Source organism: Taeniopygia guttata, chromosome 1 (assembly GCF_048771995.1).
Source record: "Taeniopygia guttata chromosome 1, bTaeGut7.mat, whole genome shotgun sequence".
NCBI lineage: Eukaryota > Metazoa > Chordata > Aves > Passeriformes > Estrildidae > Taeniopygia > Taeniopygia guttata.
The window spans coordinates 96,634,533-96,651,019 of record NC_133024.1 but is presented as its reverse complement, the minus strand read 5'-3'; the positions used below and the strand labels follow the sequence as shown (position 1 = coordinate 96,651,019).

At 39.3% G+C, this 16,487-nt stretch overlaps 1 protein-coding gene across 4 annotated transcripts in view; it reads left to right on the top strand.

Annotated features, from left to right (window-relative positions):
• The window catches only part of ARHGAP6 (Rho GTPase activating protein 6), a 312,106-nt gene that overhangs the window by 179,958 nt on the left and 115,661 nt on the right, over nucleotides 1-16,487 (top strand). Inside the window, exons 1-2 of one of the 4 annotated variants that reach the window (XM_072933868.1) lie at nucleotides 12,191-15,296; nucleotides 16,217-16,295. The exons of 2 other annotated variants lie outside the window; for them this stretch is intronic. The gene's annotated coding sequence lies outside the window, so the exon portion shown is untranslated. Of the gene's footprint in view, nucleotides 1-12,190; nucleotides 15,297-16,216; nucleotides 16,296-16,487 lie in introns of those variants that run through there. One more of the 4 variants, XM_030280775.4, reaches the window with a different exon arrangement.

Here is a 16,487-nt window from a genome sequence, read left to right as displayed (position 1 = left end):
CTGTGTGCAAATCCTGGTACATAAGCAGATGGATGTGTGAAGTGAGGTAAGGATGTGTTGGAGTAGAATAGTTTCATTCCTGCTCCCTTTCAAAGGTTTCTGCTCTCACTGAATGGTTTTCCCCATTGCTGTCCTGTATGTGAAAAGCAGACGTTTCTATAAGCAAGCTTCCAATTCCTCCTTAGTCTTAAAATACAAGGTTTTCGGATACCTCATTTTCTACTTTACTTTTGCAGCCCTCTGGCACCTTAGCTCCATGGAGCTCATTGCAGCTCTTGCCAACTCTGGTTGCATGCAAGTCCCCTCAGTGTAGAGATTCTCTTCATGCTGAGGCAGAGCCTTAGTAGCTCAAGTACTCACTTCAGCTCACTTCTATTGTTTAGTGTTCATTGAACCTGCAGAAAGGCTTTCAAGAAGCTGTCTTCGGTTCATGAGGGAGAACTCTGCACATATCAATCATCCCTTCTACACATTAACCTGATTTGTTCTTTAATTCTTAGAAGCTAGGACTTAATCATACATTCTAGCTGGAATGAGTGAGTTTCTGTTTGACTACGATGTTACATTGTTAATGTTTGGGAGGCATTAATGTGTTCTTGTATTGTTAAACACAAATATCCCACTGGATTTTTGGAAACATACAGAGGTTGATTTGTTGCAGTACCAGTGTTCTCATGGAATTTAAAATAAGAAAGCTGCTAGATCTGTTCCTTTTGGAAAGCTGCTGTCAGAAGTTTGTGTCTGTGTTCCCCAGTTTATCAGAGAAACTCTTTATCGGTGGAATGAAATGACTAATAGAGATGACGCTATACTCTATCTTTACAATAGACTTTTTTCCCCTGCAGTTCCCTGAGTGTTTCACTCAGGGTGACCAAGGCTGATTGCCATGTACTCAGAATCCTCTTATCCCTGGCAGTGTATGTGATTATTCTTATGCTGGATGTATTTTTAACAGGACCAGGCTCAGTGTATCACTTAATGAAAGAAAGAATGTTCTAACATATATCAGTTAAATCATTCTGATGGTAGAAGCTACTTTTTTCATATTTTTATCATATTCTGTTTTAGGGTTTACCTCTGCTGGTAAAACTGAGAAGTTAGGCATGGGGCCTTTGAGGGCCAACAGCCGGTGTGTGCTTTATGTGTGGCACAAGTGTGACACGTGCCACTGTACGTCCATGTCACCTGTCATGGTACAAATGGGAGGAGTAGCTTCTTGCTGAGACATTTCTCAGGTGGGATCTTAGCATAGCAGAGGCCCCTTCTTGAGTGTTTGATGGCACTATGAATTTTTGTTAGTATAACTAACTGTGAGGTGTGAGTTGGGGAGCTGAAAAGGGGAGATGCTCTCTGCTTGTGCCCTTTCACCTTGGGTGAAGCCCAACATCTGTTGTCATATGAGATAATCATTACTTGTTCTTCAGGCTGTGTGAGGTTTTTTGTCAACTGATACTTTTGTATCTGCTTTTAACTCGGTTACATAAAATATTCATAGCTTCAAAACTACTCTCTCCGTGGTTCTGTATTTTCTTTGGTAAAGGTGTTGGAACCTAGCCCTTTGTCATCTTCACATTAGACTTTGCGAAGATGTCACCGGAGACTGTCAGGGTAGAGAATGAGGAAGATTTGGTCATTTACAGAAATTATCAAAGGATCCTTGTCATATTAGATTTTACATGGACTGTCTCTTCTGATACTGCCTTGACTGAGTACCATGATGGTGCCCAGCAAGGATCTGCCCGTGGTGGCCTGCCTGGCCCGTGGGTTCCCTCCCTGCTAAGTTGCAGGGTTGGTGCAATGTCACACAGAGGAGGTGCTCATGGAGGAAATGTGTGCATGTTGTCCCACAAGGCTGTTGATGTAATTTGTTTATGCTGAGAGAAAACCTCGTATTACAGTCTGGTAGGATGGCAAACCACAATCAAAACAGTTACATTCGTACACCATCTGAAGAAGCTTATTTAATCCTCAGGCAAGTTTCAGAGGTCAAGTCCTTTGATCCTATTGCCTCGTCTTGGCAGAGGCCCAGTGCTGAGGAAGAGTCCTGTCCTTGCCCTGTAATCCTCCTGCAGACAGCCTCCTCAGCCAGAGGAGACTCTGTCTTCCTTGGCAGTGTTACCTGCCTGGTCCTGGTGCATGCATGCACAGAGCAGCTATGCTGGAAAAGTGTATTGCTCAGTCTTCTTCTAAAACAGTTCTTGATGGTTCTCTTCAGCCCCCCGATCTTACCTTTTCTCCTTGCCTGAGTTGGAGAAATGGAAGTGTGTTGGGAGCCAGGGCACAGTGAGTTTCCCCATGGATACCACTGTGGGAAGGCACCACGTACAAGTGGAGGTGAAAGGGCTGAAGAACTGATGGCATGGATTTAAGGTGGAAAGAACAGGACAACGGCAGACAATGGTGTGTGAGGGCAAGTGCTTGTAAATATTTTTTTCTGCTTGATTTTTAGGATGTGTATGTTGCTCTGTAACTTGAAAAATGGGAGAAAATCTGTGAAAACTTGGCTATACGCTAGCCCAAGATTTTTCATAAGCAGGGAAGCAGAAAGCATTGGTCCTTAAAAACCTACATCTTCTCAGAGTAACTTCGATCCCAGTGGTGCACTTGCTTTGCTCGGTTATGTTCCTTGTGAATGTGACATTCAAAATATTTACAGGAGCTGCTGCTCTTGGAATGCCCCAGTTAGCTTTGGGCTGGTGGGGACGAGCACTGCAGTGGCCTCTGCCATCTTGCTGCCAGGTGGGTTGGCTGCAGGGAGTCTTCATCTCATCCTGAGCTTTGCTTTCCAAAGAGTTTATTTAACACTTGTCAGTTATTTATGATATTAAAGCTGAGTTTTATGGGAAAGTCAAATTAATTCATGCAAAGTAAGCTGCAGATGTATGTGGCTAAAGAGTTAGAGAGAACTCTGTGACTCAGAAAGGTAAAGATTTATTCCAAGAAAGGACACTGCTCACATTTCCCAGAAAACACATCATGAAGGAGATAGATTTATGTTAAATGGGTTGGCACCAAGAAATAAAAAGCTATTCTAGGCTTAGTCTCAAGAGATATGGAAAGTTCTTGTTAAGCATTAGGCATCTGGGGAACCTCTCACTTTTCAGGTGCTTAGACCTTTTCAGGGATTGAACATATGGAGAAATTTTTAAAGTTTGTTTTATTGACATATATTTGCCAAGTTGTCTAGTACTTTCTTAAAAGGAAAGAGACAGGAGCTAGTTAGCACATATGAAGAGACATATTAGAAAATAAATTATAATTTTGTGTTAAATGGTCTTTTAGGTCTTGTCACTTATTTTTTTTCAAGGTAAATTGCTTTAAGTTTGGCAGTGGCAGATTTCTTCACCTCTGTCAGGATATTCCCATCAGTGCATTATTTTTTGCTGACATGCTGTACAACTTTTGAAATGTTGAGTTAGGGGAGGATCCTAGGAAAAAAGTTATTGAACTTTCTTAGTTGCTGCAAATTATACCTACAGTGAGGTTCTATTGCATTATTTATTATATAAGAATATTTAATTTTTAGTCTTCTTCATTAAAAAAACCCACAACACTTGTGCAAGGTTAAAATAAAAAAACAGAAACATGCATTTCATGGATGTAAAACCGGTGAAGAGGAAGACAACACTGAGGAGAGTCAAGAACTCATTAGAGGAGGAAATGGACAACAGGGAATGCAGAGTTCATCCAGGCAGATGAGATGAATTAGAAGACAAATATTATAGGGAATGGGACAACATCAATGAGGGGCAGTTCAAATGACTCCTGAGAAAGGTCCCTAACAATAATAATAAGTAGTGGAGCAAATAGGTCATGTTTTGATAGGTGACCAGGAAGTTCTGTAGATCAAGAAGTCAATCTTTATTGAATGAAAGAGGTAAATAATTGTAGGAATATAAAAAGGTAAAAGACTCTAGAAAGTAGACATAAAGCTGAGAAAGGCTGGGAAATTTCTAAACCTTCTCATGAGAAGTTAAGAAGTTAAGAACTAAGTGAATATATTCATATTTTTCATAAAAAAACAGGAAAGAACAAGAAGTTATTGATAGTTCAAGATGTGAAAAGTCCTAGATATATGCTTTCCAAAGAGAGAAAAAGTTTTAATCTTAAATAATGAATTATTGTGTATTGTTTGAGGTTTGTTGAAGTAATTTTGTTAATGTTAAACCCACATGGGTCCTTTTCTTGTTAGTTAGAGTATAATAACTTTACACCTTTTCTTTTATGCTATTAGTTCAAAGAATATGTAGAAAAAGGTTTTACATAAACTGCTATCTGGTCTTTAATCTAGATTTGCATAGATGTTGTTGTTTCTCTGTAGAAACAGATAATAAATCCTAAGTCTACAACCAGAGTCCCATCCTGTTTGTGAGACACAGATCAATACAGCAAGTACTGGCTGACTTCAGTGCTAAATAAAGTGGGTTATATTTTTAATCGTTATCTACCATGGAAGTCTCCTGGGCAGTTCTGCAGCATCGGCATTAAAGAGAAAATCCTGCGTGACTGAATTCAGTGTGTGTAGACCCACTGACTTCAGCAGTCTGTTTCTACTCTTAAGCTTTCATTATCTTACCAAACTGACAGCTTGAAATATACCTGAAGAACTTTTTTTTAAGAATTTGCATTTTAAGATCTGGACCTATAATAAATATTGTTTCTTTAACATTTTAAATTCTACGTTTTCTAATTCATTATGTAAAATTGAGGTCAAGGAAATCTCAGAATTTTTTTTTTTTTTAATAGAGAATAATGGCATTAAGACAAATCTTAAATTATAGTTGACCTTACTTGATATGTTTGACTTTTTTGAGGTGGAATATCCCACCCTCAGGCCAATCTAATATGTCAGTAGAATTGAGTGCTCTTTTCTTTTATTGACTTTTTTTGTGGGATGTTATTTCATTTCTCAATGGTTTAAGTTTCCCTATCTTTCTATTGATTCTGAGAATGTCTGTCTGATAACTGTTCTTATTTCATTTATTAGGGATCAACATCTGGCTTTATTCCTGCTTTTATAGATGTTGCCTGTAGGAGATGCCTTTCTAATATGATTGAGATGCTCTGAAGCATTAGAACAGCCGTCACTCCAAATGAAACAAAAATCTCCAGTTTCTGCCCTTCTGGGTTAAGGATAACTGGGTTTAAAATCTAGTGCTGGGTTGTATCTTTCTAGTGAAGCCTTTTAGTGAAGCTATCAGACATTGATGAAATTAGCAGAGTGTCGGAATCTGTGGGTATTGGTGATTCCGAGATTGTAGAAAGTCTCTGTCTTTCTGCCCCGTTGCCAAAGAAGAAGCCATAGTTCGTCTGTGCTGGTTTCAAGGTTGTTTATTTTTGCTTATCTATAACAAGTTCTGCTGCCCTGCTGCAGGTCTGTCCTGCAGGGCAGCGTGCGGGGCTCTGCCCCTCAGTGGGATGGTACAAACATTATATACAAAAAATTACGTGTACTATATTTACAATAATGTGCCAATATCTATCATCTACGTTGAATAGTGTGTCCCTAGCCTAAACCAATAGAAAAATGCCAACATCACCAAGAACATGGAGGTAAGGAAGAAGAAGGAGGAAGAACAGGATCAGGCCCACTTTCCTCCATCTTAGAACTCCTGACCCCCCTGTACAAAGTAAAACCCCCCTGTACAGGTGTTAAAACCCCCCTGTACAATACTAAAAAATTTTACCCTCTAATTTGTGACTACTTTTACTATATCATCTAACCCTCTGTGACTGCTTGTTCCACCTTTAAAGTTGGTAATTCATTCCATGGTTCAAACTCAAAATCACAGCTGTTTTCAGCTGCTTGCCAGGGTCTAAAATGCTTCTGACCAAGGCCTGGAACCTCTAAAAATGTCTGAGGGACATTTTGAGTTCCGACAGCAGAGTTCTTTATGAAGTTTTTTATAATCCTTCCTCAAGTTCACATCGATGTCTGTGTATGTATGAAAGGTACTTACAGCAAGTCAGTAAATATGAATGCTAGCATGCATGCAGATTACAATAATTAGTGAGCTATGAATGGGTGAAATAATGAGAATGTCTGGATGTCTAGTTTGTGCTCCTTTTGGTGAAATTGTTAAGAACCTGGTGACGGGGGGGAAAAGAAGTTGTTAAATTTCATGACTTTTTTTATAAGAACGTAAGTCCAACCTTTCTGTATTGTATTCTGTCTTGAAATAACTGCCATGGTCTTGTTTTCACATGTAATACAAAGTCTTCAATATACACATTTTGTCTGCAATACACACATTTTGTGAAAGTGTTAATTTTTAAAATCACCTTGAAAACTCATCAGTCAAATGTAGTTGGTATATAATAATTCTTTGTGCTATCTTACTTTCATTTCTTTTCTTTGTAACCTGTTGACAGATTAAAATGAACACCTAGCTACTAATAAGCTTTGATTTTATTTTTTTGTATAGAAGTTTCTAATAGGTCACGACTTGCAGATACTTCGTCTTTGTCTGTGCCAAACTCAACAGCAAACCCCTCTAACAACACAAAACTAAGGATATTGTAAACCACAGTGAGCTAGAGAAGAAAGATGGAAAAATCTGTTAATAACTTCCATTCCATCCTTTTGTCTTACATCACTTACCATTGTATGAAAGTGGAAAAGCTCCTTGAGTTTCTTTGAAAGAGGAAAGAATTTGCATATTTTATGGCGACATTCTCCAAATGTATTTTACCTCTGTGTTTTTATTACAAACTTTCATCTGAGCTCTGAAGTGGAGCAACTGACCTAACATGCAAGATATATATTGAAAGGGAAAACATTTTTATCATGTCTTGTGTCTTTCTACAATCTTTCTGTCCAGTAGAATACAATAAAATAGCAGGAAGTTGAAAGTAGAAATTGTAATAGGAGCACTTGGCTTTAAAAACTTTAAGAATTTGCTCTTAATAATTTGCCTTCCTTCCTTGCCAATATAATTATTTTGAATAATCTCAGATATTTTTCAAATATTGTAATGTGAAAAGGCAATTACTGAAAGGCCTAGGCTAGTAGAGAGAAACTATTCAGTCCAAACTGATAATTTTATTTCAGGGACACAGTAATTTTTTTTTTTTTTAATTATAAATGGTTCCCATGTGTATAAATAACAATAGAGAAAAATCATTCAGAATTCAACTTTCATGTCACACTAATAAAAAACATATCAGAAGCTCAGCTGAGTAACTGTTTGGGAAATAATTTAAGGATTAATAAATAACAATCTGTATAGTATTCTGTATAGTTTAATTGATTCCTTCTTGTTTTGCAAGTGGTTAAGCTTTGGTGTTTTTTACCTGGCTCTACAGGAGGCATTTTTGAGTCTCCTACCTTGATGTCCCATATGTTTCATGAGGACAGTAAATTAGTTTTCAGTGCTCAGCTGTGTCCTGCCCATCCTTCCTTCAAATCCACCGGAGTCTGCCTTGAGTCCTGCAGGATGTGGGTGTGCCCATCCTGCTCCTCTTGTACCTGTGACACAGCTGGGGCTTGCACATCCCTGGGGAGGGAGCAGGCCCAGGGCTGCTGTGGCACCAGGCTCTCCTGGCTGCTGCGTGCGGCACTGCTGCTCTCAGGTGACAGCAATTGGGGCACATCTGCACACCTGCAGCTGGGGCACATCTGTACATCTGCTGCTGGGGGACATCTGTTCACCTGCTGCTGGGACACATCTGCTTCTGGGGCAAATCTGCACACCTGCTCCTGGGGCACGTCTGCTCACCTGCAGCTGGGGCACATCTGCACATCTGCTGCTGGGGCACATCTGCACACCTGCAGCTGGGGCACATCTGCACATCTGCTGGGGCACATCTGCACACCTGCAGCTGGGGCACATCTGCACACCTGCAGCTGGGGCACATCTGCACACCTGCAGCTGGGGCACATCTGTACATCTGCTGGGGCACATCTGCACACCTGCAGCTGGGGCACATCTGTACATCTGCTTCTGGGGCACATCTGCACACCTGCAGCTGGGGCACATCTGTACATCTGCTGGGGCACATCTGCACACCTGCAGCTGGGGCACATCTGTACATCTGCTGGGGCACATCTACTCACCTGCAGCTGGGGCACATTTGCACATCTGCTGGTGGGGCACATCTGCTCACCTGCAGCTGGGACACATCTGCAGACCTGCTGCTCCCTGGGGCTCGGCTCGGCTCGCCGCCCGCTCAGCGCCGCTGGTATGGAAGCGCCCGGCTGTGGCTGCCCTTAGTGCTGCAGTGCCCAGCAGGAGGATTCTGCTCTGCAGGCACGGAGGGTTTGAGAGTGAAGCGTCAGAACTGACTGTTCTTTTTGCACACATATTTTTTCCCTGTTGGTAACAGCACTGGTTTTTACAGAGGTACGTGAGTACTGCGTGGGGTCAGTGCTCCCCACAGAGCTGTGGTTTTGCTTTTCAAAAGAGACATTTGGCTCAGACATAGGAAATGGTGGAGGTTCAGGTGCTGCTGGTGGCTTTCTGACCTCTCTCACTCTTCCAACTCACCAAGGGTGAGCCTACTCTTCATTGCTTATTGGGCTCTCTTTTATGCTTATCACCACAAAAAGTATGCATTTATAGCTATTAAGTGTGTAAACATTGCCACAGAGTTTATTAGTCTATCTTCTGTTTTGCTGCTGATGTGCTTTTAAGATGCTTTTACCAAGGACTATTATAATAAATTATAAATAGTTAAATAACTGTTTAGAAATGCTCTGACTCAAGCTTATTGTACACATGACGACTAATTAATTTTTTTTTTATAAATGGCAACTAATTTCCTCAACAGTTTGAAACTCTGAATGATCGAAGGGTCTGCAAGAAATTAATCAGGGGGAAAAAAAACAGCCCTGCTCAGGCTTTTTTTCCTCCCTTCTGTGTGGGAAACATGACGTTTTCTAACCCGATAGTGGGAATGTTTTCTTCTGCAGGCCTGAGTCACTTAGGAGGAATGCTAAGATTAATGCACAAGATTAATTTTCTCACTGCTGCCTTCTCCACTGCAAAAATGGAAGTTTCCTTTCCTTTGAACTTTCTTTCATTTCCAGCAAAATTTCAAGTACTCTGAACATTTTTTCCCCTACAATTTCAAACCCAGTTTTCTCCTGTATAATCTTTCCTTGCCTTTTAGTGACCATGAGCACAGAAGTGATTAATCTTTGTTTGCTCTGCATTTTATGCAGTTCTGAAGAGCACAGAAAACCCTCAGTTCTCACAGAGCTGTGAACAGGAGTTTTTACTTTGTCAGAGTTCCCTAGATGTACAGTATCAGTTTAATCCAGTTTTTTCCATTTTCGACAATATTAATTATACCTAATCTATAACAACAGATGTTCTGAAATGGGATTTATATTTATTTTATATCCTCAAAGGGAGATTGCTTCTGCTGTCATCTTTCTTAATTAAGCATTAACAATTATTGAAAAAATTAGTCTTAAATGCTAAAACTAAAATAAGAGATAAAGGATCTCTTCCCAGGCGGCTCCAGAGTAAGCACTACTGTCTATAGATTGAATCTCACTGAAGGCCAGATTTTAATGCACATTAATTTCATTTTGACATGCATTGCATAAGTGTTCCCATTGAATTTGAACAAAAATACCTGAAGTTCTATCTTAAATTAATAAACTGCCTGTTGAAGTAATTTTGGGAAAAGCAGTAGTAGAAAAATGAGTTCATATTCCCATGGTCAATGCACCTTTATTTATATAATTTTAAGATTTAACACATGTAGTTGAAAGCTGTCATAAATGAAAGGTGTGCAATTGGCCTTTTCTCAGTTGTTTGTAAATAACAACATGTTCTGTGTGCTATCCCTGAAGGAGCAGGAGTAAAGCTCCAGGTATCTTTCTTTGCACTTTAGGCATTAGTTCCAGCACTGACTGTGACAGCTTTGTCCTGCACAAAGCACTGCAGTTCCTTTCCAGACTGCAGGAGAAGTGCCTGAATCTGCACCCTGCCCTCCTGTGTCCCAGTGCTGCTGCCCACAGAGCAGGGATAGAAGGTGACCTGGAGGTGATAATACTGGCTTTGAATCCAACACTATCTTTATATCTCTTATTAGATTAAAAGGAAGTCAGTCTGGAGAACAGTTAGGAAGAAATGGAGATGCTTCAGGTATGAGTATATGAGTAACTTGGTGTGGCCACGTGCAGGTACCACTGCTGTGTGTCATGTGTGCCTGCTGATGCTCATCAGCTGTGTTCTCTGTGATGCTCATAAGGCTGAACAGGTATTATTCCAATTAAGACTACAAAAAAAAATTAAACATAATTTCCATTTTACATAGGTTGCTTTCTCAAAGAGGTTTATTGTCACAAAACTGTGTAAAATCCTATTCCACTAATGTAGCTGAAATTTCTGCCTTGTTCTTCACTTAGGATAGACCTTTACTTGGGGTTTCTTTTAGTGTTAAGGGGCAGAGATCATCTTGTAGCAAATGCCCTGTTCTTGTCATTGAAGACATTTGGTTCTCCACTGTGATGAGATCACAGAGGTGAAAAAAAAAGGTAACATTAAAACTCTTGAAATTCTGTCTTCTCATTCAGTCAATTATAAGACATAATTAGTAATTGAAAAGGTAATTAAAATTTGACAGGCTGCCAAAATTTGTATATCACGTTATTTTTTTAATAGTGTCATATTTTTTGAAATTATTTGTGACTCTTTTTGCCTTGTTTTTTCTTACTTTCCTGCATCTGACTGGATTTCAACTCAAGTGAAATTCGTTTCAATTCTCCTCATTTTCTAAAGCTCTGAATTTTTCTTTATCTGCTGCTAACATCCTATTTCATTCTGTGTTCCCCTTATTTACATTTGTTGTTTTCTTCCATAGGTGTCTGACACTGTTGATTTCCTGCTCAGTCTCATATTGGCTACTCATTAACTTCCCATGAATTGTTTCCTTTGGGTATTGAATGCTTGCCTCCACAATTTTTCCATGATCCTTCTTTTGTTCTTTTCTTGTTATATCACCATCAAGATTGGTCATTATTCCTGTTTACCAGCTTAATTTTTTGGGACTTTTATATCATTAGGTAGAAACGAAAGCAAATGTACATTTGGGTGTATTTAACAGGGTAGAAATTAATTAGAAGTGTAGAAGAGAAAACCATCCCCTTGCCCCAGAGTCTTAAATTTCATGCAATTTCTGATTTTCCATATTCAGATCAAACCCTTTCTGTTTTCTCCGTATCAATGGAGAACGTAGTTTAGAACTTTTTCTCTGATCAGTGAAAAATTCAGATAACATGGATGAAAGCTGACATTTAGTCTAAATAGGAGGAAAATTCATCTCAGCAAGACTTACTGAAAATATCTGAAGCATCACATGGCTTAATAACTACCCAACGTGCCAGGTTAAACTGGAGAAGGAAACAGATTGAATCACAAACTGCAGAAAGCTTTCTGAGCATCTTGCTGAGGCCTTTTCCAAAGACATTTGTTTTATTTATGGTGTATGTTACTTCAGTATGTTTCTAAACAGACAAGAAAGAGGAATCTCAGAGTCTTAAGAGCAGAGAAATGTACTTGAATTTAGCACTCTTCACACTGTGTTCCAGCCTGTCTGAGAGCAGTTGCTGTAAAGCATCTGGAGAGGAGAAGGGATTAAGCGCTGGATCTCGGACCCTGCACTCACTTGGGCAGTGCTGCAGGGTGCGGTCTGCACTTCTGTCCTGCCTCTACAAATGGATTCCTGCTGACCTTAAACAAGTTCCTTGGGGCTCCATGAAAATAGGGAGGGAAGTGTCAAACTGCAAAGTTGTAACAGGCTTTGGAAATGCTTGGCTTTTTCTGGAGGGGAACCTGCAGCCTCGAGTGCTTGCCTAGGCTCCCTGTGCAATGGGAAGGACCAGGCAGGTGCTGCATCACAGACCTGCCAGACAGGGCTGCACAGGACCCAGAAAACGTGGGCTCACTGTTCTCCAGGGTGGCCTGCAGGGAGGTTCTAAGGCCAGTTTCTTGGAAAAACTACAAGCCACTAGGTTAGAGAATAACCTAAAGTCAGGAATCTGTTTCTGTTTGCTGTGGTTCATTATGTTGTTTTTTTTTTTTTCCACTGCTGATCACATCTGACTTTTAGGTTTGATTTCAGGGTTTGTTTCTTTTTTTTCATTCACCCTTTTCTTAGTTTACATATGTTCTTTTTTTTTTTTTTTTTTTTTTTTTTTTTTTTTTTTTTTTTTTAATCCCAGAAATATATTCCCATATCTGTATAGTGTTCGGGCCATTAAGGTATTTTTCCCCCCCAGAATAGCCTATTTCTATGTTTTTGAATGAAAACTGGTCATCTCTTTCACATGTACCTCTGAGAGACCACCTCCTGTACTTTCTGCCTTTTCAGTCACTGCTGTGTGGACCTCAGTGTGGTGTGGTGGGGCTGAGGTATGGAGACCAGACTGACATTTTACTGATAGTGCCAGAAGGGCTGTGGAAACCTGGGAAGTTTCCCTGGTCTAAATTTAAACACCTGTGTACAGTCTTAGGCACGTGGCACCAACATTTTGTTTTGGTTTTCTCACATGTAAATCTGAGTGATTGTGGAGAGCTGGGTGCTTCACAGGAGTATGGATTGGTCCCCTCTGCAACAGCATATACAATACATAAATTCCAAGCTGATCATGGTTCATTTGTTCTTACGAGTCTCAGCTCTCAAATGCTGTGAGGTATTATTCCCACTTATTTCTAACACTGCACAAAAAAGAGTAGAGGTGTTCATTTTCAAAGTAAAATCAAACAGTCATTTTTTATGTTCTCAAAATCTATCAAGAAACAAAGATATGTCTTCTGATTTTTTTTCTTCATAGGATCTTATGTAACAACCTAAGTGATAGTCCTTAGATGGAACTTTTCTACATTATTAATATGACATTTCAAGATCTTGCATGCTTTTGCACATCAGACTACAATAACATGGCCTTGGGACCATAAGTAGCAATTTGGATCACTTTATCACTAGTCTTTCTTTTTACTTATTACATAAAATCTTTACCCAGAAGATGTGGAGTTATTCTTAAGGGACATTTGCATCTTAGGATGTCTCTAACCATTTCTACATAGTGCATTTCTTTCAAACATGTCAAAATACTGTGGAAAAGCCTAGTCACCATAAATTACAATGTTTGTCTTTTTTGCTTTACAAAGTAGTGACTGAAGCCGTAAAATAAAACCTTCAGGAACCTCATGAGAAGTTTGTGAACCTTTACCCGGCTTCTTTCTTTCTCACTGGCTAATTTAGTTTACTGACATTTCTAGGGATCCCTTTAAATGTGGCATCATAGACAGTTTATTATTCTAGTTCTTAGATTTTTGTTTCCTTGAATGATGCACAAGCAGACCCAAGTGTCTCAGAAGTGGAGGAGTGCTTCGGGGTACCTCAAATTTCGGATGACAAAGTCAAGTTTGATTTTTTGAAAGGATGAGAGCACAGCATCAGTCTGCCTGAAAAAGCTTCTCAAAAGTGCATGGTTGTGACCTAGGTCTGACCATACGCCCATGTCAGAGAGTGAGAGGATCACTGTGCTCATCCTGGGGATCTTGCCACCTGTCAAGATATGGAAGAGGGAATACCAGAAGCAAGACATTATCTGTCCAAAGCAGCAAGGTCTTCTGTTGTGTGAGAAACTAGAACAGGCTGAAGCTCTGAAGTCATGCAAGCATTTTCTCTAGGGAAGTATAAATGCCTGAAGTGTATCAGAACCCAGGTTTAAACCAGGAATCTTTTAAATGCATCTACTCAGAAGAAAATCTGACCATTTTGTTCTTATGTTTGCCAGTCATAGGCAGGATTTACGTAAGTATTGTTATTATTCACAGTGGTAGCTATAATGTTTGAGTTAAATATCCTCTAGCAATCAGTGAGGAGCTAAATTTATATCCTTGCCTGGTTTTGTGTGTCACACACTGCTATGTGTTAAATCTATTTGTCAGGTGAGTGTTGATCTGAATGGAACAAGTCTCTTGCTCAGAGCAGCTCTGTTCATGCTGAAGTTGTGCTTTAGCTTCCGGAGCTGCAGTGTAATTGAATGCCAACAGACACTGTTAACTTGGCAGTAGCTCAAGCACTGTATTGCAGTGAGGCTTGATTTCTTTTATGCCAAGGTAATGTTAGAGCAGCACTTGATTTATTCTGAATTTACAGGACTGTGACAGACTGCAATCTAGTTCTAGGTTTTTTTTTCCCTGAAAAATAGGATGTAGTTTACTTTTTGTAATCATACTATTGTTTTTTTTATGGCTAATAGAATATTGTTTATATATTATATATACTTCTGGGGATAGTGCTGTGAGAGCTGGATAGTTAGTATTATGTAGAGCTGAGAATACTAGAAAGGCAAAAAAGCCTGAGTCCAGTTTATGAAGAATGTAGAGCAGTATGGCAGACGTGTGGATGGGAAAATTCCCTGCTTTGTAGATTCAAGTAGCATGTATATATGTCCCAAGATGGCTTTGTTAAAATAAGAAAATAAAACCTCTCATTCTCAAATTTCCTTTTGGAGGCAGTAGAACTTTTACTTACTATTTTTCTCTTTTTCTTCAAGCCTACTCATCCCCAATATTCAGCTGTAGTCCTGAATTGAAACAGTACACTCTGGATTTTTTCACTTGGATTTTATGTTGGTGAATAAAAATTCAGAGTACTCCCCGTGAGAAGCAAACAGAAGACTAAATGTCTTGACTTGCAGTCTAATTTGGTTATTTAAGATTCTGATCATCATCTGCTTGGTTAAGCTATAAGGATATTCATTTTAATGCACAGGCCAGGTGGTAAGTCACGTGAATATGAATGCATTACATGTGAAAATCTTTACACTGGTGCTTATTCATTTCAAGACACAGGAAGTTCCATGCTGCTCAGCTGCTTGTTCTTCAAAAAGATTCAGCAATGCTTCTCTGTAGAAGTTCAGTGCTAGAAACAATAAATTTATATTCATCAGCTTCATTGTGCAAAACTGTACAGATACAGCAGTTAAAGAATATGGTAGTACTGAGAAATTTGCTTCTCATTTGCTTAACTGAGGCTGGGATTCAGACTTCATGTTCTGAGTGCCTTTCAATCTGGTGTATATATGATTAATGTTGGTGAGTCACTTCTGATGGGAATTTTCGCTTTTTCTCACACTGCAAGATAGGGAGACTTTCTGCTCCTCCTACCACTGGTTCAGAAGCACTGTAGAAGACAGAAACGAAGAGATAATTTTTCACGTTTTCAGAATTGCACTCTGTTAAAGGAACTGAGTAGATAACCAATCCCTTTGGCATTTGCTGCACAGGTGTCTGCAAACCAACTAGGACAGCTGGGATTGGGATAAAGGTGTAAGTAGATTGTTATGCACTTGAGAAATATTCTTACTGCTTATTTAAATTCAGAATTTAGGTGGGAAGATTAGTCTAGAAAACATGGGAAGGAGTATTTGGGAAGGAAATTATTCTGTAGGTGCTGGAAGGCAAATCATCACCTGAATCCTTTTGGGGTTCATGGTGGGAATCTTCTTATTCCTGTCAGAAGTAAATAAATAAATTCTCCTGGGGGGAGTCTAATGCTTCATTAACATAGCTTATCTCAAAAGCTTGATGTACCTGACTGTAAAATAATGTAGGCATGTCTACAAAAGTTTCCCTGTGATTTTAGAAAATGCTTTTCTTCTGTTTCTGTATATGTGCCTGTGCATAAAGAATGCAATACATAGGTTGATTGTGTGATTCAGTTACCACAGAATTCATCAAATAGGACAGAATAGCTTCCATATTGGGGAATTTTAAAGGGCTCTACCTATATCTAGAGACCAAATATTTGGAAATGCCTAGGTACATAAATGCACTGGAAGTCCTCAGTAGTATTTTACAGGGTTTAAACCAATTTAATAGCAGCTGATTGCAACAGGGCTTAGCCCACTGACTCGCTTCTGCTTTAGACAGCTCTGCAAGACCTTTGTGTAATTTTAGTCCTCAGAGTAATGTCAGAATATGGTCTAATGCTTCAATGAGTATGCTTCAGCTAAAATTTTAAGTCTGCCTTACCTCACCTCTTACACTGAGGACAGACTTTTTGAGCTCGTGTCTTGTGGATTCTTTGTCCAAATTGTGTTTTGTGGAGTTGCAGCTCTACCGTAGGACAGGGCAAGATCACTTGAGGCAAACCACTGTCACTGTAGACAACTGTATCAGATAATTCTTGTTGTTATGGTTGTGATGTTCACTACAAATAACATTACCGACTATTTGGTGACCTCTAGGAATTTATTCTTCTATCTCCTGTCTATCTTTTGGACTTTGGTGTTTCAAAACTGACTCAACAGAAAGCATATGGCTACAGTGAGTATCAATGCCAATTGTTGTGACATTTGTAACAGTGGTGTTAGCTTGGATTCAAATTATTGTTGGATAAATAAGTTTAATTAATTCTGTTATGGATTCTATGTTCTGCAGTAATATTCCATTTGTATTGCTAGCAGGTTGGAAAAGAAATTAACCCATGGGGGAAAGAAATTTTGTTTAATATATGCA